A 26,900-nucleotide genomic window follows, 5' to 3' on the forward strand; every position below is an offset into this window, starting at 1 on the left:
TTGTAGATGCTAATTATTCTTATTTTACTGATGAAGAAACTGAAGCAGTAATGGTGGAGTAGCTTGGTCAGAGGTCTATAGACAGTGTCAAAGCTGGAACTGCTTTGGCTCTGAAGAGCATCCTTTTTATACTACACCAAACTATTTTAGAAATATATAAAAAGCCTAGAAATGGACAAACATTTCAAATTTCAGAAAAGAAAAACATTTGGGTACCAGAAAATATAGCTCATAAGCTTGATGTTTACCCCTATGTATAAAATGATTGGTTTGTGACCACTTAAAAAAAAGAAAAAACCATCGAAAGTCAACATTGGCTTATTAAAAATAGGTGGTGCTAAACCTGGTTTTATAAAGATAGTGTTGTAGACTGGTGAGAGATGGTTACTGTACATATGAAGGCCCAGGAGATCAACTTGCCCACAATGCCAGCACCATTGTTCCCTGGCAATGTGCTCTAGCAACAAGGGACTTTTGGTTTTGTACTGGCAGCTGAAAGTCAGCTCCAAGTTGGTTAAGCTATCTCTCCCGAGAACCAACCTCATAGAAAAGGTATACCTAAACCAAATTTGGACTTTATTTCTTTCATGTCCCATTGCCTGAAACAAAAGTGTGATTAATCTATCATTAGCTTGGAGTTTAGTATGTTAGATTACATACTAAAAAGGTTATCTCAGCCACGAACCTTGAAGGGTAGAGGAAAAATTATTTTCCTCTCCTACAAGAGGTATTAAAATGCCAGGACAAATAAACAAACAATTAAATCTTTACCAACTTAAAATTTTTCAAATCAAAAACTCTACAAGGTTTTGGAGAAACAGAGGATTAGAAACACAAATGAAAACACAAATTGTGCAGTAATAATATGTGCTTATAAATCACAAGGTTAAGCAAGTAGGGAATAGAAACACAAAAGTTCTATAAGATAGATGACTATAAGCAAAACAAGAGAAGCAGAACATGTATAAAAATTTTAATGACATTTCAGTAAATGAACTTTTAAATATAAGAAAATGGAAACTCTACATCAAGCATGTCAAATTCGTGGCCTGCGGGCCACATGCCTTGTTTATTTGGCCCATGTTAGCCTATGAGTTTGATTGGAGTTTGATGTGGTGAGAATTATAGCTGTCCCCACTTTACAAGTCTTAGTAGTGAAAGAATGCAGAAATCTTCAACTTAAATTGTAATTTTATAGGATCCCACTAATCACATTTTGTAAAAGTAGTTTTATTTGATATTTCTATTAAGTAGGATGTTAGAAACTTTATCTATGGGTGCATTTTTCCCGAGATTTATAAAAACCGTTTAATGCCCTGGTTTAAATTCAAAGTACTGATAATTTCATACTTTCTTGGGAATCATTTTGCCTAAACTTCTTTAAGAGCCTGTAAAGGAATATGGGACCTCTGCAAACATTCATGAATAAGGAGCTAACCTTTATTAGTTCTTTGCTTGCGTCATTTAATGAGATTTATAGAACTTTCATATATTACAAAATGCACTTAGGCAGGCAATTTTAAAGAAGGATAGTTTGGATCCTGAATCTTGCTCTTATATTTAAAATCATGCAATAAAGTGCAGGAAGGAACTAAAAATATGTGTTTATTAAGATGATTAGAATTTTTAAGGGTTTATTTCACTTTAATTTTATTTCCACCATTATAGTATGGCATAATCAATGAACTTAGCAAATAGTATAATGGTGCTGACATGTTGGAGTAATTCCCCCAAGTATTTTATACCACCTCAAACCAAAATTCAACAGGACATTAGCTCTTTGCTGAATCCACTAAAGTGGAACTATTTGATGGAGGATGACAGTGCTGTTGTCTCCATAGCGATTTTTAGGATATTCATTCAACAGAAAGCCAGGACCATAAGCTCTGTGTCTTTATTTACACATCTGAAAGTCACCATTTTAATTCCACTTTTACCATTAACACCTTAGTCTAAACTACCACAATTTCCCTTTTAGATTAGCCTAGTTAGCTCCTATCTAGACTGTCTCCATATGTGCCTTCCTACTATCTGTTATGTACACAGGACCTGGAATGCCACTTTCATGCTTAAAACCACCCCTGGCTTCTTCCTATTGCATTTAGAATTAAATTAGAATTCCTTACCTTCTTCTTTCTCCTTGCTTCACTATGCTGCAGTTAAATTGTCCTTATTTTGGTCTGTTAGGCACACTAAGTTTATTTCTGCCTTAGAAATTTTACACTGGAATGTTCTTCATCTGACCTTCAGATAATTGGTTCTTTGTCATTCCTGTCTCAGTTTAAAATACAGATTTCCCAGAAACACCTCCCCTGACTAACCAGCCTGAGATGGACTTGCAGTTACTTTCTACCAAATCTCTTCTCAACCCTAATATCTTCTGAAAAATATTTTGAATATGTTTTAAATATGTGTACATACAGAGGTGGCCAAAGTAGGTTTACATATAGTGGTGAGTACACAAAACACAGAGTTTGTTCTTGTATTATTATTTTATTGTACTATTTTCCATAGTACGACTGCAAACCTACTTTTGCCCACCCCTGTATATATTTATATAATTTATACATAGATTATCTGTATCCATATTTGTATAATCTCTCAATATAAATGTATATATAGTTTTCTTTTAGCCCGACTCCTATCCCATCTGCTCAAAATATTACCTCCATGGGATCTGGATTTGTGTCTAGCTTGTTCACCCCTGTGTCTACAGTACCTAGAGAAGGGTCAGGCACATAGCAGATTCTTCATAAATATTGAATCAATGAATAGCTAAAAGCATCAGATGGGTTTGGGGTAAATTCCCAGCATTTCTTCTTATTCGCTGTGTGATATTGGGCAAATTGCTCAGCCTCACTAAAACTGCTTGATATTATTACATGAAAATAATTATGTCTATCTTCAGGGTCATTACTTCCTCCTCTTCTATAAAAAATCAAAAATCCCACAGTAAGTCATAATTGTGGTTTTGACTATTATTGCCCAGGCAATAATATATTCATCCTTGGTTTCAGTAGCCATGGCCTGCTAGGGGGTCTCTGGGTTAGCTTAATTCAATAAAGATACAAATGGAAAGTAGAATATTGGCATTCCCCTCTCCTCTTCTCCCCCCTCCGTAACAGGAGAGGTCGTTTCAATCAGACTTATGGCCCTGTTCTGGGAAGATATACAGACCCTCTTGTGGGAGACAGGATTCCCAGGTGTCTCTCATCAGTGACTTCTTAGCACTGACTAGGAAGGCAAAGCAAAGAAGCTCACAGGGAGATCTAGCTTCAGGGGAATTAGCAACTTTGTTCAGAAGCGGCATGGACCCTGGCAGCCGGCTGTGTCCCTGAGAATCCTCCACCGGTGGCCTGGAACCTGGGGACCACCCCAGGCAGCCTGGATGCTGAAGCTGCACAGTATGCGCATGCGCATGCGCAGCCCTCTCTGCGGCACCCGCCTGAATCATCAGCCCCGCTTGGCCTGGTTGATGAGGCCGGCCCTCGCCCACCCGGCCATCTTCCCGGGGCCAGCGGTGCCCTGCAGTGCCACGGACCAGGAGGTCTGAATGGCAGTAACCACCTTACACCGCATAGCCCCGCTGTCCTTAAGGAACTCGGGGCTGTGTGTGCAAACACGGTTCCCAGGTGCCTCCTATCAGATGCATCCCGGGTCAGGCCCAGAATGTCTTCTGAAATCTCACGAGATCTAGATACGCGATTCCGGGATATCCGGCTTTGGAGGGAGGAAATAACGGAGTGGGACGGAGGCAGACACAGGTGTCGCCCCAAAAGTGCCCACCAATGACTCGGCCCATCCCTACACCTCAGACCCGACCACCCAGGAAGCCTGGAAGACGGGCATCGGCGGTTCGCTCTCGCTCGCTCGCTGGACGTCAGGCATCAGGACCTTTATTATGCCTGTGTGGACACGGGTTGCCCACAACCAGCAGGCCATCTTTCTGTGGCCTGCAGCGTCCGGGACTGCACACCTGGCGCAGAACAGGGAAGGCCGTTTGAGCCAGACCACGTCCGGCCCTGCCCCGGGAGGATGTGATATACACAGGCCCCCTGCGAGAGAGGGCGCTCCCAGGTGTCTCATCAGTGGATTTCCTGGCACCGCCCCGGAGGGCAAGACTAAGAGTTCCAGTGAGATCTGGCGTCAGGGGAATTAGCAACTCTTTTTAGAAGTGGGGTTGACCCTGGCAGCCCAGGGTATGCTCCAGAAGGCCTCGCCCGTGGCCAGGTTTATCCCTACACAGCCCCGACCCGGATGGATCCCAGGGAACCTGATGCCGAGTCAGCAAGGTACGTGCCTGCATTGCTTACGCCTGAGCACTTGGGGGAGGTGGGAACAGGTGTTCAACTGCCATTCCTCCAGAGTTCCATCACGTGTGGTAGTTCTAGCCCTCTCTTTGTTCCTCTCTTCTTTATCCGGCTGTCATCTACGCATTTCTTCAGAAATGTACTTCATGGCACCCCTTCCAGGAAGACTTCCGTGACCTTCAAGACTGGGTTAGGGTTTGTAATGACGTAAAACCATAAACATTTTATAGTTCCCCCGTCCTACATAAGTCATCCTGCCTCACTCTTCAGACTGAGAATGTTATATTACTGTTGCTTCCTTTCCAATGTAAGCTTCCTTCAGCAGGAATTGTATCTGACTCACCATTGCTAAATCCATGGTAGTTGTGTAGTAATTGTTCAATAAATGAATGCTTATCATTTGGTCTAGAACAGTGGTCGGCAAACTCACTAGTCAACAGAGCCAAATACCAACAGTACGACGATTGAAATTTCTTTTGAGAGCCGAATTTTTTAAACTTAAACTTCTTCTAACGCCACTTCTTCAAAATAGACTCGCCCAGGCTGTGGTATTTTGTGGAAGAGCCACACTCAAGGGGCCAAAGAGCCGCATGTGGCTCGTGAGCCGCAGTTTGCCGACCACTGGTCTAGAAGAACTGATTGTATTGTGTGCAGTGGACTGCAGTATATTTGGCTTTAAAGAAGGGGTAGCACTGAGGGGAAAAAAAATGTGGTTGGATATTTAAAGTCAGAATATTTGGAAAATAATTCCTTCTCTTTATATGCTTTTGTATTTTAGAGCATTGAAAACTATTCTTGATTAGAAGTCAGGACTTGAGTTATATTTCTGGTTCTTCATTGGCATTTGTGTCTGTGTGCTGTTGGACAAGCCTTCTAACCTCTTTGGATGTGTTTATATATTTTTGAAAAGAAGGTCTTAATGTGATTTCCACAGTTTCTTTGAGAATCTATATTATTTTATGAAAAGCAACTTGATATCAGTGACCAGGCTAGTTCCTAACCTGGTGACCTTCCTGTTGGAGTGAGGAGGGTGGGTTATTGCCTTGTTTTGTCAAATGTCAAAAAAACTCCAGTGGAAGCAGAAAACATCAAGAACCTTCCTGATTTATGGCCAAACAAAGGCACGCTGTTCATTCCATGTTATTGCCAGAGATTCAGAAATGGAAATTATGTTTGAGTTGCTCCTGAAGCATACTAGTAGGTCCAAAGACTTTAGGAAGGAGACATTCCAATATGGACCAAATTTCAGACCAAATTAAAATGGTGTGACCGTTTACCGTAGATAAACCACCGTTGGATAAATAGAAGGTGAATTAGGGGTAACTGCTACTCTAACAGATTCAGTAGAAAGTTAATTTAAAGAACAGGTACATCATTATTTTCTCTCCTTCACAATTGCCCTGGAATGGTATGAGGCAGCTCTCTTCCACTCAGTCATTCAGGGACTTGGGTTCCTTTCAAGTCAGTGCTGTATCCTAGGGTATGTTGTCATCTGTTTGATTAAAGCTGGATTACTACTACTTCTTGATTTTAGCTGAAGTGTGCGTGGGATGTGGTTGGGGGAGGGATGGATGCAGGAAAGCATGTATGCAGTGTTTTAAGGTCTAGGCCAGGAAATGGCATGTATCATTCAGATAATTTTCCACACTTTGAAGCAAAGGGAATTGGGAAATGTAGTTGGTCTCCAGCTATATTTCCAGGAAAAAGGGGAAAATTGACTTGGTGGATATCTTAAAATCTCTACCTGTTTTATGACTTTTAGTAATTAGAAAAATGAAATAGTCAAATGTATCTGATGCAATTTGAGTCATCATTATACTTTTTTTTGACATAGCTATCATCACATTACAAATATACAATTCCATAGTTAAATATTTTTATAGCATACCCATACAGTCAAATGCTATGTAGCACTAAAATACTTTTGTAAAGGAATATGTAATAGAATAGAAATGCGTTCACAATATATAGTTAATTTAAATTAGCAATACATGAAAAGAGATCTGAAATAAAATAACTAATTTTTATAAAAAAATCTGGTTTGGATAAGGATAGCAAAGAGATCAGAAAAGGAAAGTTGGAAATGTTAGTAATTTTTGATGATAGAGTTTGTCATACTTTTTTTCTATTAATATACATGTATTTTCTAAATTTTCTCCATTAACATGTTTATTTGGGCAATAAGAAAAAAATCAATAAACATTTATATTAACAAGTGGGAATTTTGTAATGACCCAGGAGAAGTTAAATTTACCCACACAACTTCTGCTATTGATTCTGATAGAATTAATGATCTCTTTGGTCCACAGTAGCTAAGGTGGACTTACGGTCTCCCAAAGAAAACATGCCATAAAACTTGGCATGTAGAAAGAAATGGTAATTGTGGTTCATGATCCTCTTTCTCTGATATAAGAGTTGTTCTCACAGTAAAGCAAACATGTATTGTAACATTTATATAAAGTTTTATCCCAAAGCCCATAAAAGCACATAATGTCTTACTCCCCAAAATCAGTGAAGTAAAATGTCTGAAATGAGTGCAGCTTTTAAAAGATAAACCCCTTTTTCTTATCTAAATAGCTTAGTTGGTTAAAAAACTCAGCCATCCATTATTTATCTGCCCTGAGTAATCTGTGACCAGATTACTTTTGGTCACAACCAAATTAACAAGGAAGCAAACTTTTCATCAGAGGAAATGTTCTCCTGACAATGGGATATCTATAATTTTAGAGGACATTTTTTTTTACATGATTATGACAAGTAGCCATCTTAACTCATTTTACTTTTTTAATTACTCAGGTTGAGTTCATTTTTTTCTTTATAAAACAAAGGAAAAATAGATTTTAAAGAGAAGCCTTGACTGGCTAGTGTGGCCCAATGGTTGAGCGTGGAACTATGAACCAGGAGGTCATGGTTTGATTCCTGGTCAGGGCACATGCCCAGGTTGTGGGCTTGATCCCAGTAGAGGGTGTGCAGGAGGCAGCCGATCAATGATGCTCTCTCATCATTGGTGTTTCTATCTCTCCCTCTCCCTGAAATCAATAAAAATATGTATAAAATAATAAAAAGAAAAGCCTTGACGTTACCTCAATATTCTCTTTTTATATTGCCAACTTGTGATTTATGTCCATTAGGAGTGTACAATAGTCTGTCCTTATCCATGGTTTTGCTTCTTATACTTTAGTCAACTGCAGCCCCAAAATTCTAGAAATAACCAATTTATAAGTTTTAAGTTGTACACTGTTCTGAATAGTGTGAGGAAATCTCAAACCCTCCTGCTCTGTGCTGCCCAGGTAGTGAATCATGCCCTTGTCCAGCCTATACCCGCTGTATACGCTCCCCACCTGTTAGTCACTTAGTAGTCTTCTTGCTTATCAGGTTGACTGTCACAGTATTGCAGTGCTTGTGTCCAAGAAACCCTTATTTTATTTAATAATGTTTCCAAAGCACAAGAGTAGTGATGCTGGCGATTTGGATATGCCAAGGAGAAGCCATAAAGTGTATGTATGTATAGGAAAAAAACATATATAGGGGTCAGTACTATCCACGATTTTAGGCATCTACTGGGTGTCTTGGAACATATCCCCCTTGGATAAGAGGGGACTACTGTATCTTAGGTAGGCCTGTGAGTTTTGTAATTAAAACATTATTAGGATTGAAAGATACATGTGTTTGTGAAAATACAGGGATTGGTTGAAGAGGAAATATTACATCAGAAATCCTTTGCTCAGATGCTTTAGTCCAGTGGTCAGCAAACCACGGCTCGCGAGCCACATGCGGCTCTTTGGCCCCTTGAGTGTTCTAATGCCACTTCTTCAAAATAGACTCGCCCAGGCTGAAAACCGACTTCTGCTCATGGGCCATGAAGTTTCAATCGCACTGTATGTGCGCGCCCGCACGTGGTATTTTGTGGAAGAGCCACTCAAGGGGCCAAAGAGCCGCATGTGGCTTGAGAGCTGCGGTTTGCCGACCACTGCTTTAGTCCAATCAGATTGCTTTCCTAACATCTATGTTAGATCCACACAAGGAGTGGTGAGCTTTGTGGAAAAGGGAAGAAGAGAAGTAACTGTGGAGCACTTGACATTGGAGCATAGGCAAGCCCAAGAGGACTCATACAGAAAAATTTTGATAGCCAACGGACAATTTGAAGGCATTGAATCTTGTGAAGTAACAGAGAGACTAAGAGAAGGTATTAATAGCACACAGGTGAAAGGAACCAAAACTTTTACACTAAAATAGGGCTTTGTTTTGGTTGTTTCCTGATTTTTGCATGTCTGGAGTGATATGGTTCTGAATGAGAAGCACAGGGCTACATCTGAGGACTGGATTCAAGACCAGCAGGAAGGGCAACTGAAGAGTGTACGTGTGCTACAAAATGTGTGCCTGTGCTCATACACAACTTAAAGGAAATTATGATTGAGGTCCTGGGTTAAAATCAGCTGATCGAGAACTGAGCGTAAATGAAATTTAGTTTTCTCTCCTTGGCATTTGGTATTTTCTCATTTGGAAAAAAACAAGGATGTCTTGTGTATAACAATGAGATAAAGTCCACATTATATATTCCAAGATTGTTCATTGTAAAAAATAGTACTAATCATGGCTTCTTCTCTATGTGTTCATAGTATTCTTATATCTCAAAAATTTTTCATTTGGTTAAATTAATTGACTTGTAGTTTACTTTCTATTAGAATTTAGGCTGCACCCGAAAAAGAGGGTTTGAACTTTCTAGGGTATGTGATACAGAGTGAATATTAGAAGAATATAGACTGAGAAAACTTAATTTTGTTCTATGCATTCTCTTATTTTATACAAACTTGGTCAGTGTTGCATCTCCCTGTCTCAGAGCTGTTATATACAAATTAGGATGGTAATGCTCACTCTCTGACATACCCCTTACAAGCCGCATATTTATGGAAAGTTTTTCTATTCATCTGATACAATTTAATTCAATTTTTGCCTCTGCACTCTATAGATTTATATGGACATAACCCTTGAAGGGTTGGCAGATCAATGTGGAGTAAGCCAATTTTTTTCACTCACCAAAGGCAGTTATATAACTTCTCTAGCAAGGTCTGACAGTTGGACAGAGTGTGGATGCTGAAATTTGTACCTGAGAGGGACATCATTCGAAGAGAAAGCCACAAGAACCATGCAAGGGACACAATTTACTTAAGAAAATATTTTTCAAAGCCTGTTCACCTCCATCAAGTCTGATAAATTTTATCTGACTCATTGAAGCAGCAAATACTTCTCACCTCTCCAGCAGGCATGAAGCACATGAATGTTTTTTCTCCATCTTTGAGCTCTGTTTCCTCTCTAGTGGAATCTTGATGACATTGAAGCACTTGAAGCATTTCTCTGGCTCCTTCTGCTGATGTGCGATTCAATTGTGAACTTGAGGACTCAGATCTTCATGTGACTTTAACAAATCCTATTAAACTATGTCAAGGAGGAAGGAAAACAAGCTGATGAGGCTTAAGCACTTTTGTCAATATGATATACTGTAGGGAAACTTCTAGTATCAACAAAATAAGAATCTACCAGCATTTTGTTCTCTGGTAAGAAAAAGAAAAAACAAAAGTTTCTAGTCCTTACTAGACCCCTCCACACATCATTTTGTTGTATATGAATCTTAGGTACTTCTAATGAAATTATTTTGTATTTTATGAAAATAATTTAAAAAAATGGAAATGCTATATTAGGACTTATGTGATTTAGGTAAACAGTCCAGCTAAAGTCCTGTCATAAGTTCCTTTTAGTTGGAAGCATTTCTTCCCCATGCAGGTGAGGCTGTAGCTTTAGTATCTGTGGGATTCTGGTAAGTGTAGTCTAGAAGTTCCATATAGTAGATAATACTTTCTTTTTAGGAGAGTGAATGTGGCCCTTACAGTCCTAGAGTAGTAGCTCCCAGATTCAGAATGTTTCTTCTGAATGCTTATTATGTGCCAAGCACTGTGCTGTCTACTTTACATGTAATCATCACAAGAAACCCAAGTATGGGATTTGTGTTTATGAATGGGTATTCTCCAAAGAAACAGAACCAATAGGATGGATGGATATATATATATTTATTATAGGAATTAGCTCATGTAGTTATGGAGGCCAAGAAATCCCATGGCAATTTCAACTGCCATCTGCAAGCTGGGGAACCAGGAAAGCTGGTAGTGTAATGTAGTAGAGTCTGAAGGCCCAAGAATGGGGTGCCAATGGTATACTAGTAAGTACCAGTTTGAACCGGAAAGCCCAAGTACCAGCAGAATCAATGTCCTTAGGCAGGAGAAGATAAGTGTCTCAGCTCAAGCAAAGAGAGTGAATTCACTCTTCCTCCCTCTCATTGTTCTGCACAGGCCATTAACTAATTTGATGATGGCTACTCGGATTGGTTAGAGCAGTGGTCGGCAAACTCATTAGTCAACAGAGCCAAATATCAACAGTACAACGATAGAAATTTCTTTTGAGAGCCAAATTTTTTAAACTTAAACTTCTTCTAACACCACTTCTTCAAAATAGACTCACCCAGGCCATGGTATTTTGTTGAAGAGCCACACTCAAGGGGCCAAAGAGCCGCATGTGGCTCACGAGCTGCGGTTTGCTGACCACTGGGTTAGAGCAATCTTTTTTATTTAGTAGATGGATTCAATGCTAATCTCTTCAGGAGATATCCTCACAGACATATCCAGAAATAATGTTTTACCAACTATTTGGGTATCTCTTAGACCAGTCAAGTTGACACATAAAATTAACCATAACAGAGTGTTTCCCATTTTATAGGTGATAAAACTGAGGTTTAGGGAGATTAAATAACTTGTTGGGTCATACACAGGTTTAAGTGTTACATAAGAAATTTGAATCAGAACTTGTATGACACCAAAATTTATGCCCTAACCTCATCTCTTCCATATATGAACTCAAAGAAATTTTAATCTTCAACCTCATAGTAATGGAGGAATTCTACTCTTCTGAGCTTTAAAAGAGAAGTATCCTCCATCAAAATTACTATGGATCAGGAAGTAAAAACATGTGAGATGCAAGTTTTCCCATTATTTTTTAAGTAGAGGACACATTCTTCATTTCCCAGTGGTGATTAGTACGTGGTCAGAGAAGATAGCAGGGAAGACAGGGCCACCTTATATAAAGACTACTCTCAGCTGGCCACTCACTTCACCTACTTAATTTCTCTTCCTCTGCTATATGATAATCTGAAATTACCCTGGTTATTTATTCATTTACCAGTTCATCGTCTTTTCAATATAGTAACAAGATCATGGGAGCAGTGATCTTGCTTCTCTTCTTCCTTGCTGTGTATAGAAGAGAGCCAGTCACATATTACTCAATAAATTAACTAAGGAGGGGCCATAACAGGGCATCCTTTTAGGACCATAACACTGGCACATTCCAATCAGTGCTTCATAAACAGGCAATGTATATCTTCAATTGGAACAAAACTAGTATAAAATATAAAGAGAATATATTAGAATTGAAGTACATAACCCTAAGAAATGTTATTTGATTTCCGTCTTGCCTTTTTCCCCTTTCTTTTTGCTTTCTTTTGGATTGAATGATTTTTATTATTTCATTTTCCTTTCTTTAATATTTTGGAAGTTATACACTTTAAAAAATCTAGACTTAATGATTATACTAGATGTTACAATATAAATTCTTATAGGAATTAGCTCATGTAGTTATGGAGGCCTAACTTCCATATGTATAATTCTCTTTTATCAAAGACTTATTCATGATTTTACTTCTCAAACATTCCAAGGATTGTTGACCATTTTAACTTAATTTACTTCTTTAAGCATTTCTTTTAATGTAGGTTTTCTAGAGAAAAGTTTCTCAACTTTTGTTTCACTGAACATGTCTTTCACTTTCACTTTTGAAGAATATATTCCGTGAATATAGGATTCTAATGTGAAAGGTTTTTTTCCTCAGCATGTTAAAAATATCATATTTTGATTTCTGGTATCCATTGTGTCTAATGAGCAGTCAACTATAATTTTCTTTATCACTTAAAATCTCTACATAAAGTGCTTTTCATTTGGCTGCTTTTAAGATTTTCTCTTTCTTTTTGGTTTCTAACAATTTGAGTATGACATGCTTGGATGTGGTGTTCTTTGTATTTATTTTTCTTGAGTTTTCAGAGCTTCTTCAAGCCATATCTTCAATACATTTTTGAAAATTTGTGGCAATTAACTCTTCAAGCATTTTTTTTTCTGGCTCATTCTCCCCTCTCCCCTCCCCCCCCTTTTCCTTCTGGGACATCAATTGCATTTGACACTAGATCATCCTACCTAATAAAATGGTAATATGTAAATTACCATCACTCCGCTACACCCACGATTGGGCCAGAGGGAGGCGCAGGGGGCGGGACTCGGGGTGGCTGGGGTAGCCGATTGGGCCCGCAGGACGCTGAGCTCGTGTCGCCAGTGGCAGCGCGAGCTCAGTGTCTGTGCCATGGCTGTGCTTCGGAACAGAAGGGGCCTCTGGGGCAGCGAGCTCACGTCCAGCCGCGGACCATCAAAAGCCGGGGAGCTGGGTGCCTGTCTGCTCCAGCACCAGGCCTTTCAGAAGCCTCCGCCGAGCCGGTGCACCAGCGGACAGGCACCCAGCTCCACCACGATCGAAAGCGAAAGCGTGTAGGGGACCCTACATGTGCATGATTCAATCATGCACTGGGCCTCTAGTTTACTATATTGCTCTAGAGATTTTGGATGACTTGTTCAATTTTTACTCATTTTTCTTTTTGAATACAGTTTTGATAATTCCATTGACTGTATTCAAATTCTCTCCTTTTCTCTACTGTATCCATTCTGATGGTAAGTCCATTCGATGGATTCTTCATTTCTATTATATTTTGTTCCTACTAACTCTATTTTTTCTTAAAAAAAGATTTTTATATCTTTGCTGAAATTCCTCACCTTTAAATATGTTGCTCACATATTTATGATAGTTATTTTAAAGCCCCTGTGTTATAATCCCAACATCTGTGCAATCTTTGGGTTTGCTTGAGCAACCAGAGGTTATATAGTCTACATATAACTCAGGTATTTTGATTTTAGACCAGCTTGTAGACAAAATCAGGAGACACAGAAGTAAATAATATTTACCTCTGGCATAAGGTACAGTTCTGTCAGGTCACTAGTGTGGGGGCTGAGCTAATCCTATCTATGGTTGAGCTGGTTCTGGTTCTATTACAACTTTGATTTAGTTCAGTTTACCACTGTCATTTAAATAATTTGAAGGTAGAATCAGGACTTGCCCTTCAGAAAAACTTGGATCTGAGGACTTGTGATATGCTGGAGATCCAACTTTCAGAACTATGGACATGCCTCTGCTCTACTTCTTGTCTGCCAGCTTTTGGGATAATGGGGGACTAATCTTTCTCTTTAGTTCTTTTCTTGACTTTCTGTGCCTCTGGATAGTTCTCTCTCTCTCTCTTATACGTCCTTGTCCCCAGCCCCGGAGGACCCCTGAAGTGCACTTGGTGAAAGCCTGCAGTACCTTGGAGTGTTTTCTCTCAGCTCCACCCCCAACATTAAGCAGCTGCTGCCTTATAATCAGGGAAGATGTTTTTATCTGAGATGAATTCCTTCCCATTCTCCTGTGCTGAACTCATTTTTTTTTCGGACTGTAGCTGCCTTGCATTTTGAGAAGGTTCAGTGTACCTTGGAGAGATCTCCAACAGCATTTCAATACCATCTCTGGCCTTTGGAAGCCACTTCCTTACACTGGGGGAAGGCCCCATGTACCTCAGAGGGATCTCTCTGTCCCACTCCCATCCTGCGGCAAATTGCCTGCACTTTCAGTGAAGGTCCATGGGAATGAGTTTGTTAGTGGATGAGGAATCCTTCCTTGGCTTGAACTACTTATTCTAATCTATCACACAAGCACATATGTGCCTTATGCTGCCATTAAAAATTCATTACAAGTTCATCCAGCTTCTCTTTATCCCCATCTGTGGAAGATTTCTCTTCTGCTAATTCTTTAGGGATGATAGCAGCTGTGGATCTTCCCTAGCCAGAGTCATCTTTCTGAAATTCATTTTATTTAGGTTATTTTGTTATGTACGAATCTTCAGCTCTCTGAGGAGTTTAGAACAACTTAGTTTTTCTGTAGCTAATCCAGCTTGTTTTCATTATTGGGTGGAAGCAATGGTCTTTTGAAATATTCTACATCCTGAACAGAAGGATGTTTCCATGTTTGCTTTAACTTTTTCACAGTATTGACATGAAGAACTTTAATTTTTCTGTAGTTCCTGGGGTTTGAAATCTCTAACTCTTTAAATTATTTCTTATTGTTGATTTTGAATTTACTTATATTTTAATAATTGTATTTTGGACTATCTGATATTGATTCTCCTTTTGAAATCTAATGAAATTTCCTTCATGACCTTGTAAATGTCAATATTTTGTAAGACTATATATTTTAAAGACTGTCTACTCTATTTCTGGGGTGCAGATTTCTCTCTCTCTCTCTCTCTCTCTCTCTCTCTTTCTCTTTCTCTAATTTCCCTTTTACTAATTGTTGATTTGCGTGTGGGCTAAATTTATTTTTCTATTTTTATTTTTTATGTTAATAACTGTTATTTATTTTCAAAAAATGAAATGCATTGGTTTATTTTCATATTTGTCATTATTTCACTTATGTCTCATGCTTTATAATTTCTTACTCTGATTTAATGTATATTATTTCTTAATTTATTCTATTTCAAAGTCTTTATAATACTTTATTTTACACATTGTCTTCAGCTGGAGCAAATTTACACTTAAATTTTTGTTTTTTGTTAGTTTTTTAGTAGTACTACCTGAAAGAGAGAGAAAGAGAGAGAGAGAGAGAGAGAGAGAGAGAGAGAGAGAGAGAGAGAGTATCTCCGTGTGTTTAAGCAGGCTCGTTTTAAGGAATATTTTTGTTGTTATTTTCTGTCTTCTGCTTTCTCTTCCTCCACCTTTCCTCTGCACTCTCCCTGTCTAAGGTCTTCCATTTCCCCCACTGGAATCATCAAACTCCAGTTCAGATACTGGGTTTATAAATGACATTTTGTATTCTTGCCCAAGTTGATATTAGAGATAGTGTAGATCTAGTCATAAAGCTGGTAGGTGACAATTTAATTCTGCTCACCAAGCTGTGTTTTTGTTCTTTTGTTTTTATTTAAATCTATTTCTTATGTGGGAGTTGATTTCAGATTTCTTTCTGGAACTGGGAATCTCAGCTCATGTCCTGGATTCTGGGGATGAGCCTGACTTCTTCCCTATCTCAGGGCCACTCTGCCCTGATAACTCTGAGAAGCCAGATTCCCACGTGCTGCTTTACACCAGCCTGTGAGCTCCTTAGATCTATTGCTTTATTCCCTCCCACCAATTGCTGTTTCTGTATTTGGGCAATTTCTGATTCTTTCGGAGTCCAGCTGTGCCATTCATTTTATCCTTATTAATTTCACATTTCATTACTAATATTACTGTTGTTATTTCTCTGTTATTCTTGCCTTAGAGCAGTGGTCGGCAAACTCTTTAGTCAACAGAGCCAAATATCAACAGTACAATGATTGAAATTTCTTTTGAGAGCCGAAAACCGACTTCTGCGCATGGGCCACGAAGTTTCAATCGCACTGTACGTGTGCGCCCACACGTGGTATTTTGTGGAAGAGCCACACTCAAGGGGCCAAAGAGCCGCATGTGGCTCGTGAGCCACGGTTTGCCTACCACTTCCTTAGAGGGTCTCACTGTTTCCTTTGGATCTTGGATACTAGTCTACTATCTCACCATTGGCATGTGAACACTATGTGTTGAATACCACAGATATATTTTTGGCTCTGTTATCAGATTCATTTTCTTAGTTGAATAAACTGAAAGGATCTTTTGATCTATAATATTGGCTTCTCAGATGATGGCAGAACTTTGGGTAATATTTTGAAAGACATCATAACTATCCATTTTCATTTGTGTTGAAATGTCTTGTATTGATGGGGTTTTCCTGTTATTCTTTGAACATTATGCTGCCTAAAGTTTTTTTGAAAAGGAATAACGAAGGTCTTTGAATATGAAAAATGCCTATTCTCTTATACAAATTTATTTTCAGAATGAGCTAACTGAAATTTGCTGGTACTAAGAGAAAAACAATAAATTTTTCTGAGGAAATTAAAAAAATTATTTCCACCTGGCCAGAGTGGCTCAATTGGTTGAGCACGGTCCTGTGCATCATAAGGTTGCCAGGGGCATGTTACAGAAGGCAACTGATTTTTGTTCCTCCCTCCCTCCTCCCTCCCTCCCTCCCTCCCTACCTCCCTCTCCCTCTCTCTCTCTCCCTTTCTCCCTCTCTCCCTTTCTCTCTCCCTCTCTCCCTCTTTTTCTCTCTATGCATGTCCTTAGGTGAGGATTAAAAAAATATTTCCTTTCTAGATATCACTTTTTAGCCTGAGAAAAACAACCAATGTTTTTTTCCTCATGCAGGTTGCTTCTTTTACTTTTCTCCTATGTGCCACTGCACAGATTTTGAAAGGTGACTTAGTAGGTTAGTGTTTTGAAGAGGTGATTTGGCCACTGTCCAGGATACTGATGAAACATCTATGCCTTGCAGGAAGTTTTACTATTTTAAGTATTATTTCCTCAAGGCCTCAAAAGACCTGCTAGGAGGGTATGTATAATTCTCTCAGTGGACCTGTGTCAATCAGCTCTTCATCCAGCCCTATGTCTGGGCAGAGTAAGTGGCTGCCTCAGTTATTTCATTTGAAGAGGATCAAAGGCCTGCTTGCACCTCAAATTGTTCTCTATTAATTTGAACAGACTCCCACTGTTAGACTCATTTGCAGGGATAGCTTATCTGGCTGTGTAGTTTGAAGTCCTATGCTCTTCACATAGACTGAGAATGGCGCCCCCTATGTTTGTGTATTGTGTTGACTACCATCTGTGGTAGTATTATTGATTTCTTGAGGTAAGATATTTTCCTCTAGATGATTCTGTTAAAAGGCAAGGAACACAGAAATGTGGATTGGTTGGTTAAATTAACTAAATACTAGCTATGAATGTGGTTCTGAAGGACAGGCAGAAAGAGAGTGTGTTGAATTAGAAAATTAAAACAGAACCTCATCTGGTGGGGTTATGAGCGAAAAGTTGGGGTGCAGTGGTAAGATTGTCTGTGTTGAGTGAGATGCTTGAAAAGAAAGGAAAACACCCAGCCAACAAGGGGGTTGAGGAGGAGACACTGAAGAGAAATTTAACCTTATACATGGTTTGTCAGAGCCTGCTTTGATAAGGTTACAATTTCTAAGACATTAGGAAATATTTCTGATGTAATTAGTAATTATTAATAGAAGTTTTATAATTATGAAAATTATTGATCAACATTTTAATAACTTTATAAATGCTAAATATATTAATTTTCTATTGCTGCAACAAATTACCACCAATCTACCAGCTTTAAGAAAATAAATTTATTACCTTACTAGTGGCCCAGTGCATGAATTTGTGCACATTGAAAGGAAATTAATTAGAAGAAATACTACTCACCCTTTCTCTATAATAGAAGTGTCAATCAAATTTACGATAGACAGCGATAGATCGAAACACACGCATATGATTGGCGCCAGTGATAGTGATTGGCATGTGTGAATCAACTTAACCTTTTATAGATATAGAATAAACTTGCTTAATTAGACCTGCTTTCTGATTTAGCTAAACTTTTTCCAGCCCAGTGAAGCACCCCAACTTCTTTTTTAGGTAATTGTCAGCAACACAGCAGTAAATATCAACACAAAGCAGAGTATTATTGTACCAGTAGATCACACAGGGAGAACAAAGGGTAAAATATTTAACTGCAGCAGTGTTTAACTATATTCTCACAGTGAGAAAACTGGAAGTCATTTTCAAGGTCCACCATTTCTTACTTCTTTTCAGTCAAGTTTCTGAGCTTTCTAAATCTCTGTTTTCCGGCTAATGAAAAGAAAATAGGATTCCACCGAGTCTCCTACCTAACCTACTTCAGGACTTCTATGAGGATCAAATGAGATGAGGCACAGGAAAACGCTTCACAGACATTTAGTTAAAGTGTTAAATGTTTGCACCTGGCTATAAAGCAAGTTGTGTTCCTGGGTTAAAGAAACTGCAAGGAGGCTAGTCGTTGCTAGGGAGAGGAAGCCAGGCGTTGCTATGTGACATCATTACCCAGCGTCCACAGCGACTTTTTCTAGGCTGGGCTGGGCTGTATTCCGCATTTTTTTGCCACGGGGTCTTGGCAGCATTGGCTGCGATTTGGTGGGCTGTCGCTCTGCGGTGGTGGCGGGGCCTATGTCCCACTTGGGGGAAGCCAAGTGTTGCTTTGTGGGTGCCAGGTCCATGCTGCCGTTTCTTTATAAATGGCCAGTGTGCGTCACAGCAGCTCCTGCGTTGAGTGTCTGCTCCCTGGTGGTCAGTGCGCGTCATAGTGACTGGTTGGATGGTTGGACACTTAGCACATTAGCCTTTTATATATATAGATAATTCTGTAAGCCAGAAGTCTGCAGAGAGTCTCACTGGCTTAAAATCAAGGCATTGGCAGGTCAATATTCCTTTCTGTGGGCTCTGGATAGACTCTGTTTCCTTGACTTTACCAGTTTCTAGACGTTACTCAGATTCCTTGGCTCATGGCTCTGTTTTTCTGTCTTTAAGGCCAGCAATGTTGTATCTCTTTGATGTTCCATTGTCACATCTCTTTGACTTTATTTTTGTTTCTTTTTTCTACTTTTAAGGACCCTTGTGTTTACATGGAACTCACCCACATAATCCCAGATAATCTTTGTATTTTAAAGTAAACTGATTAGCCATCTTAATTCCACCTTCAACCTTAATTTCTCTTTGCCATATAACCTGTTATATTTGTAGATTCCTTGAGTTAGGACATTGACATTTTGAGGGATGGTGTTATTATTTTACCTACCATGCTCAGTGTAATGGTTTTGCATTTATGGAGCATTTATCATTTTCACTGTGCTTATGCATTATGCACAAAGCAACTCTAAGAATTAGGTATTCTGATGATCTCCACTCTATAGGTGGGAAATAGAGAGGGCTAAATAACTTGCCCAAGGTCCATAGTAACTGGCAGGGCCAGTATTTAAACCCCTGTGGTACTGGAACCAGCACCTTTAACACTTTGCTATACTGTCTTCCATCTTTTTGTAGCTTATGTTGCGCTTTCTCCGAAAACTTTTCCCATACATTGGGAGCATTATTCCTTTGTGGCCTTTTCTTTACAATGTGGCTATGCTTGTGTGACTGTAAGTATTTGAAGTATGAGTAGGCAGTTAGGTCCAAGTGGCCCTCCTGGATTTCTCTTTGAAAATTTGGAATGTGACAGGAATTCTAATTAATTAATTGGCAGCACTGGAGTAGGAAAGCCATGGTGTTTTGTGCCTGAATAACTATTTTTGATCCCATATTTAGAGAAATAGAGTCAGTTTATTTGTAGTTGGAGGAATAAAATAGATAAATAGATAGAAATAGGAAATACAGCCCAGTGTGGTTCCAGAGGAGAGGAGAGTATTATTGTCTGGGTTTCTAATAACTTTCCCGTTCATAATTCTAGTTCCCTGTACCCTGTGAAGCTCTGCTGTACTTCTTGGTTTGGGTTCTGTTATGCCTGTTTATCCATTTAGTATATTCTATATCATTTAGATAGATTCTCCTTTTTGCTGAAGCCAGTCTGCATGGGTCTCTGTGTCTTCAAATAAAAAAACCATTTTAACTGGGCAGTTAAAATTCTCAGCATATTTCTTTTGTGTTTCCAAGTTATCCTATATAATAAAGAGGTAATATGCAAATTGGCCATCACTCCAACACACAAGATGGCTGCCCCCATGTGGTCAAATATGGCCACCCCCATGTGGACTCAAGATGGCCAGCAGGGGAGGGCAGTTGTGGGGGGACCAGGTCTGCAGGGGAGGGCAGTTGTGGGCAATCAGGCCAGCAGGGGAGGGCAGTTAGGGGGGACCAGGCCTGCAGGGGAGGGCAGTGGGGTGAGGACAGGCCTGTAGGGGAGGGCAGTTGGGGGGAACCAGGCCAGCAGGGGAGAGCAGTAAGGGGCGACCAAGCCAGCAGGGGATGGCAGTTGGGAGCGACCAGGCCTGCAGCAGAGGGCAATTGGGAGGGACAAGGCCTGTAGGAGGGACAGTTGGGGGGGACCAGGCCTGCAGGGGAGGGCATGTGGGGGTGACCAGGCCAGCAGGGAAAGGCAGTAAGGGGTGACCAGGCCTGCAGGGGAGGGCAGTTAGGGGCGACCAGGCAGGCAGGGGAAGGCAGTTGGGGGAACCCAGGCCTGCAGGGGAGGGAAGTTGGGGGCAACCAGGTCGGCAGGGGAGGGCAGTTAGGGGCAACCAGACTGGCAAGGGAGGGCAGTTAGGGGTGACCGGGCCAGCAGGGGAGGGCAGTTGGGGGCAACCAGGCTTGCAGGGGACGACAGGGGCGACCAGGCTGGCAGGGGAGGGCAGTTAGGAGTGACCAGGCCAGCAGGGGAGGGCAGTTAGGGGCAATTAGGCTGGCAGGGGAGGGAAGTTAGGGGTGACCAGGCTGGCAGGGGAGGACAGTTAGGGTCAACTAGGCCGGCAGGGGAGGGAAGTTAGGGGTGACCAGGCTGGCAGGGGAGGACAGTTAGGGCCAATTGGGTTGACAGGGGAGCAGTTAGGTGTTGATCAGGCTGGCAGGGGAGTGGTTAGGGGGTGATTAGGCTGGCAGGCAGAAGCGGTTAAGGGTAATCAGGCAGGCAGGCAGGCAGGCAGGCAGGCAGGTAAGCAGTTGGGAGCCAGCAGTGCTGGATTGTGAGAGGTATGTCCCATCCTGATCGGGCCTAAACGGGCAGTCGGACATCCCTCGAGGGGTCCCAGATTGGAGAGGGTGCAGGTTGGGCTGAGGGACACCCCCCCTCGAATTTCGTGCACCGGGCCTCTAGTTTCTGATAATATTTATTAATTTTGCCTTGTAGATAATGTGGATAATAGGTTCCATGTCTATAAGGAACTAAAAAGCTAAAATGAACCATACCAGCATGGCGATGGTAATACTTTTGAAATTTTGTGTTTCAACATGGATTTTACCTTAAGAATGTGAGACAACCCAATATTATCAATACTATTCAATTCCATCATAAAGCATATATTATTAAAGGAGCTGGAACGAAGTCTTAAGGGAGATTATTTCTATCTAATCCTACACAGTTTTATCAGTAAAAAGAACAGAATGTATTTCCCTCCTCTCTTTTTATTTTATTTTTACTTTTTATTGAATTTATTGGGGGGGACACTTATTAACAAAATTATACAGGTTTCAGGTTCATAATTCTACTACAAATCATCTGTACACTGTATTGTGTGTTCACCACCCCAAGTCAAATCTCTATCACCATTTATCCCCTCTTACCTTCTTCCACCTCCCTCTATTCCCCTCCCCACCCTAAACCACCATATTTTTATTGATGTCCATGAGTTTTTCCCCTGTTTTTTCTTTTTTGCTCAATCCCTCCACCCCAGCTCCCCCAACATCTGTCACCCTGCTTTCTATCTATGAGTCTGTCACTATTATTAGTTCATTTTGTTCATTAGATTCCACATATGAGTGAAATCATATGGTACTTGTCTTTTTCTGACTGGCTTATTTCACTTAGCATAATGTTCTCCAGGTTCACTTAAAGAGCTCAACCCAGATGGCAGAAAGGATATTATTTTTCCCTAGAAAAGCTGAGCTATTTGTAATGACATATGTTAAACATTGAGGGAAATAGACATTATTGCAATATAGTTTCTTCCATGAATACAAGACACATGTATTTCTTCATGCTTACAAAAAGGTACAAGGGTAAGACTAAAATGCCTGTTACAAATAAATACCAAAGGGCTGAAATTCACTTCAGGTAATTTGCTTCTCATATTCATCTTTTGAAAGCCACTACCATTATATCACCATGGAGAAATCATGAGCAAACAATTGGAGTGAATAGCATTCTTTATTTTTATTATTAATTAACAGCCAAGTATTTATTAAAAATTGCCTTTGAGCTTAATCTGGAATAAGGGGCTTTTTGAAATGAGTTCTTTAAATAAAGCTTTTCATATTTTATTCTGCTATCTTGGCAATTAATAAGCCAGTAACACTAAATTATTTTCTTTAAATCCCAGAGGTCCTTAGAAGCATCTGACAATGGATTATGCTGATTGCTCCTGTTCTGGTATAATAAGAAACTGACAAAGATACTACATCACAGATCTAAAGACACACACATGGGTCTGATCTAAGGAAAACAATGCCCTATTCATAAACCACCACATCGGCCTTGTCGAGATCATTTGACAGTTACTTTAAAATCAATTAAAATATAAAATATCAGATGGTATAATTTTATAGCCAAAATTCAAGTTATGTTTTATGGATGCTGAAATCATTAGTTAGTGACATAATAGTCATAGGCACAAGTACCTTTGGAGGCGGTTGTCTTTCCCTCCTTGTAAGATTTTACTCTTAGATATGGAAATACATTGGTGAATAAGAGAACAATCTTACTTTTTCCAAAATAAACTATTTGAGATGCTTAGAGCTCAGATAAGTGGTGCTACTTGACACTATTACTTCATTATCAGCAACTAACATCTCCATATTTAGTTGGTGAAAATGCCACAACGAAGAGTCAGTAGTGACTCCTGCTTTTTCTCAATTCTCTGCTATGATCCAGTAGTTACTTAACAAACAAATATAGCTGATTTAAAACTTCTAAATATCTCTGATATCTATTCTCACCTCTCCAATGATACTTCTACTAGATTCCTATTCTTTTTTTTTAGTTTTTAGAGTATAACTTTTTAATTTTTATGAAAAATGTAACTAAAAAATTGAAATCTGTTACTAAGATAGGTTGCTCAGATAAATTGCAAAACCATCAACTCAAGATATCTGAATTCAGTTTTATTAATAAAATAAATTAAGATGGATTTATTGATAGTCACATAGAACCACAGGCAAAGCTGAAAACAAAGCTTTTGTGCAAAATAAAATTTATCAAATAGAAGGTTTTAGATCTATTATCTACTCGCCTAGGATATGTCATATTTCTTCACACTTAAAGTCCAAAGCCTCAAGTCAAGGTTTGGACAGTCACCTTGGTCATCTGTAATAATCCTGTTTATTCTTCAGTGTCCCTGGCAAGCTTTGCAGTGGGTGACAGCATCATTGTCTCTTCCCTCTGGCTACATTCCAGCTCTTCCTTCAGCCCCATTCTAAGTACTGATACACAAATTCCTGTATCTGTTTTTGTAAACACATTTACTTCTTTTTTTTTCCAGTACACTTTTTATTATTGATAGTATTACAGGTATCTCTCATCCCCCCTTTTACCCTTCTCCTCTCAGCCCCTCCCCAACCCTCTCCAGGTCTTCATTACCCTATTGTCCATGTCCATGGGATATGCATATAAGTATATAAGTTCTTTGGTTTATTTCTTCTCATCCCCACAACCTCACATTGAGTTATGTCAGTCTGTTCCATGCCTCTATGCTTCAGGTCTTATTTGGTTGGTCAATTCATTTTGTTTTATTTATATCAATTTACATGTAAATTTCTCATCAGGTAAATATTTGTTTTCCTTATAAAAAAAAGTCACCAAAATAAAAGAATGCTTGAAATCCCTTTAGTGTTCAAATCTGCTTATTTTTCTTTTTCAGTTTTTTTTTCAGTTATAATTAGCTCTATTTTATAAAAAATATATATGATATTATCATTAAGTCAGGTGTAGAAATAGATTATCCAAACAGTAAAGCATTTATGTTTCTTTTAAAAACAAGGAGCTGTAGGTACTGTTGTTGTTTCTGGTTTTTGAATTTGTACTTTTCAGTCATCTCTTGTGGAAAATTTGTCACTGGTCAGATGAAGGAAGTTTATTTAACCTTGTGTCTTTTTCAAGTTTTAAGATTCCCCATGGAAGATAAACCACTGTGTTTTGTTACCAACTGCAAAACTCAGTAAAAAGTATGACCTGGAAGCATAATTATAATATTTTCTATATTTTCCTGTGCAGCATCTGTAGGTCTTCACAGATCTTTGACACAGTTTAAGGAAAAGTTCAGCATAAGTGGAATCCAGTTACTTTGTGCAAAACTTCATTTCTCTAATGTTGCTTTCTGTTAAGACATTGCTTCGCTCAGGTAAGGCTTTAAAAAGCAACATGATCTTGTTTAATCACTAAAAATGAAAAAAGAAAATCAGATAAGACTATTATACTACACATAAAGGAATTGAAGCAAATACTACCGATGAAAAGGAATCATCGCTTCAAGCAGACTATACTAGTAGAGATGTGTGCAAAGCTTTGGGTGTTTTATTGCATGTGTTGTACAGACAAAACATGCTTCTCTTTTTCTCTAGATGCCAGCTTCACACCTGTTAGAATAGCTAAAATTAAAAAGGCTGACCAGACCAAGCATTGGCAAGTGTATAGAGCAACTGGAACTCTGCTATTCTAATGGCAGGAATGTAGAATGATACAACCACTTTGGGAAATAGGCGGTTTCATAAAAAGTTAAACTATACACCTACCACATCCAGCCATAGCAACTGAAGGGTTTTGGAATGTAGAATTTTATTTTGTCAGATGCCTTTGAGTTAGATTTTTCTCTGTATATCTGACCTCAGATTTTAGTCTCTGTCTTTTTCTTTTGAATCTTGAGTTCTTTGAAGTCATTCCATGCTGGACTCTTACGGGACTAATATAAGTTGGTGTAGGCAGCATTATCACTCTCTTACTCACTTGACTTATGTGCAAAGCAGGCCCATGAGATGCTGAATAGCCTGTTTTTACATAGTAATCATATCGATCTAGAAGATTTATAAGTTCAGTGTTGGGGACAGCACCCCTAGTGTAACTGCAAGGTATTTATTGGGAGAAAATACAATTTTAAAAGTACATATTGCATCAGATTGAGTGACTACGTCTTTAGGAGAAATTGCAGAGTTGGTGCCAAATGGGATGGCACATTTCTGGAGGCGGTGGCAGATGATCCAGAGCTTTTTAATATGAAGAGAGGGGGCTGATTCTGTATGACCTGCTTATCTGCTGTGGTTGTACCAGTATTAGCTGAAATGTAGACAGAAGGTTGTCCATGGGACTTCACCTTTTCAATGGTCAGAGACTGGCTGCTATGGAAATGGTGGGTGTATATCTATTTAATATCTGACTTTTAATAGAGAGTAACTTCTAGAGGTTTTAAGTTGAAGGAGATGCAATTTTCAAGTTTTTTAAAAAGGGGATTCAGGTTTAATTTCATGTATTTTTCAAGGCCCTTTTGAAATATTCTGAATGTTATACTACTTAGGTACGGGAGACTGCATGTTACTAGATGAGTGAGGTTATGGAGTAGTAGATAAACTGATGGACCTGTGGATATTAAAGTCTGGTACCTTTGATGACATGTCTGTTTGCTTGAAGTGTTTGACCAAGGATTAGTTGTAAGGTAAGAAGTTCAGAGATCAGTTTGTGAAATTTTCTAGATTTGTTGAGGGTGCATGGGGTTAAGCTGAGATATTTCCCAGGACACTGTTATATCTGTTGAGCTGAAAGCTAATATAAGACCTCATATAGGTAGACTTTCCCTGTGAACTATTCAGAACAGGTGGAAGCCCACTGTGTATATATAAAGATATAGGACTATTATGACCAGTCTGGATATGGAGATTAGAGTAACCATGTGATTATATTTGGGAAAGATTAGGTATACATTTATGGCCTAAGTGAAATCCAAAATATGGTACCAGCTGTACTGGGAAATTAAAAAACATTAAGGCATTGGGAAATCGGAGTTGGTGATTTTTGTGGTTCTACTGAAATAGTTTAACCATATTGAAGCTGCCCTTTACTGATGCTATGTTCCTATGTCCATTCATTGTTTCTCCTCTTCCATGATAGTTAACATTGTGTGACTGCTAGTCCAAGTTGAGGGAAATCATATGGATTGCATAGGCTAGAGATTCCAAATCCCTCCCAAAGTTCAGCTCTCCTTCACTATAATGATATTTTATACTCTCCCAAGAGAGAATTGCCTAGTAGGCACCTAGGTTATTATAATTCTACCTCTAGATACAATAACCTCAAGTACCTCAGGAATTTTTTGTAATAGGTCATGTGAAATTTGAAAGTTAATTTGGTGACTTCTTTGGACAAATCAGATATTGCCTATTCAGAACTGTTTAAAAGGCAATTTAGGCCTTAGTAGACTACTTACTATTTATCATGTCCTTCCACATACTTTTGGAAAATTGAATATTCAAACTGTAGCTGGTCAATTGGAACTTTTAATTTAAGTAACGGCAGTAAATTAGTCTTTACTAAATATATCTTTTCCAGGGCAGGTCCAGGAACTTCACTCCCATTAGGGTCTTTAGGCTGAGCAGGCGGGGAGTGGGATTGGGTTATCTTGCTCAGAACCCAGTGGTGGGTGGGTGATGTCACAACTTCCCAATCTTAGGCTCTCATTTGCTCTGTATCCTTCCATTTGCACCCTTTCCCCACCATTGACCCTCTCTCCATTCTTTACACTAATTTTCAAAGTGACTCCACCAGCCCAGTCCTCTTCATAGCTTCTTACATGTA

General features: G+C 39.3%; 1 long non-coding RNA gene across 1 annotated transcript; it reads right to left on the reverse strand.

Moving 5' to 3' along the window:
* Positions 1 to 9,452: 9,452 nt before the first annotated feature.
* LOC114232938 (uncharacterized) lies at positions 9,453 to 26,630 on the reverse strand. The gene is made up of 2 exons (XR_003619053.1): positions 26,533 to 26,630; positions 9,453 to 9,746 (listed from the first exon to the last, which is right to left on the reverse strand). It is a non-coding gene; the product is annotated as an uncharacterized LOC114232938 (long non-coding RNA).
* Between the last annotated feature and the right edge of the window lie 270 nt (positions 26,631 to 26,900).

This window comes from Eptesicus fuscus, chromosome 17 (genome assembly GCF_027574615.1).
Source record: "Eptesicus fuscus isolate TK198812 chromosome 17, DD_ASM_mEF_20220401, whole genome shotgun sequence".
NCBI classification, from domain to species: Eukaryota; Metazoa; Chordata; class Mammalia; order Chiroptera; family Vespertilionidae; genus Eptesicus; species Eptesicus fuscus.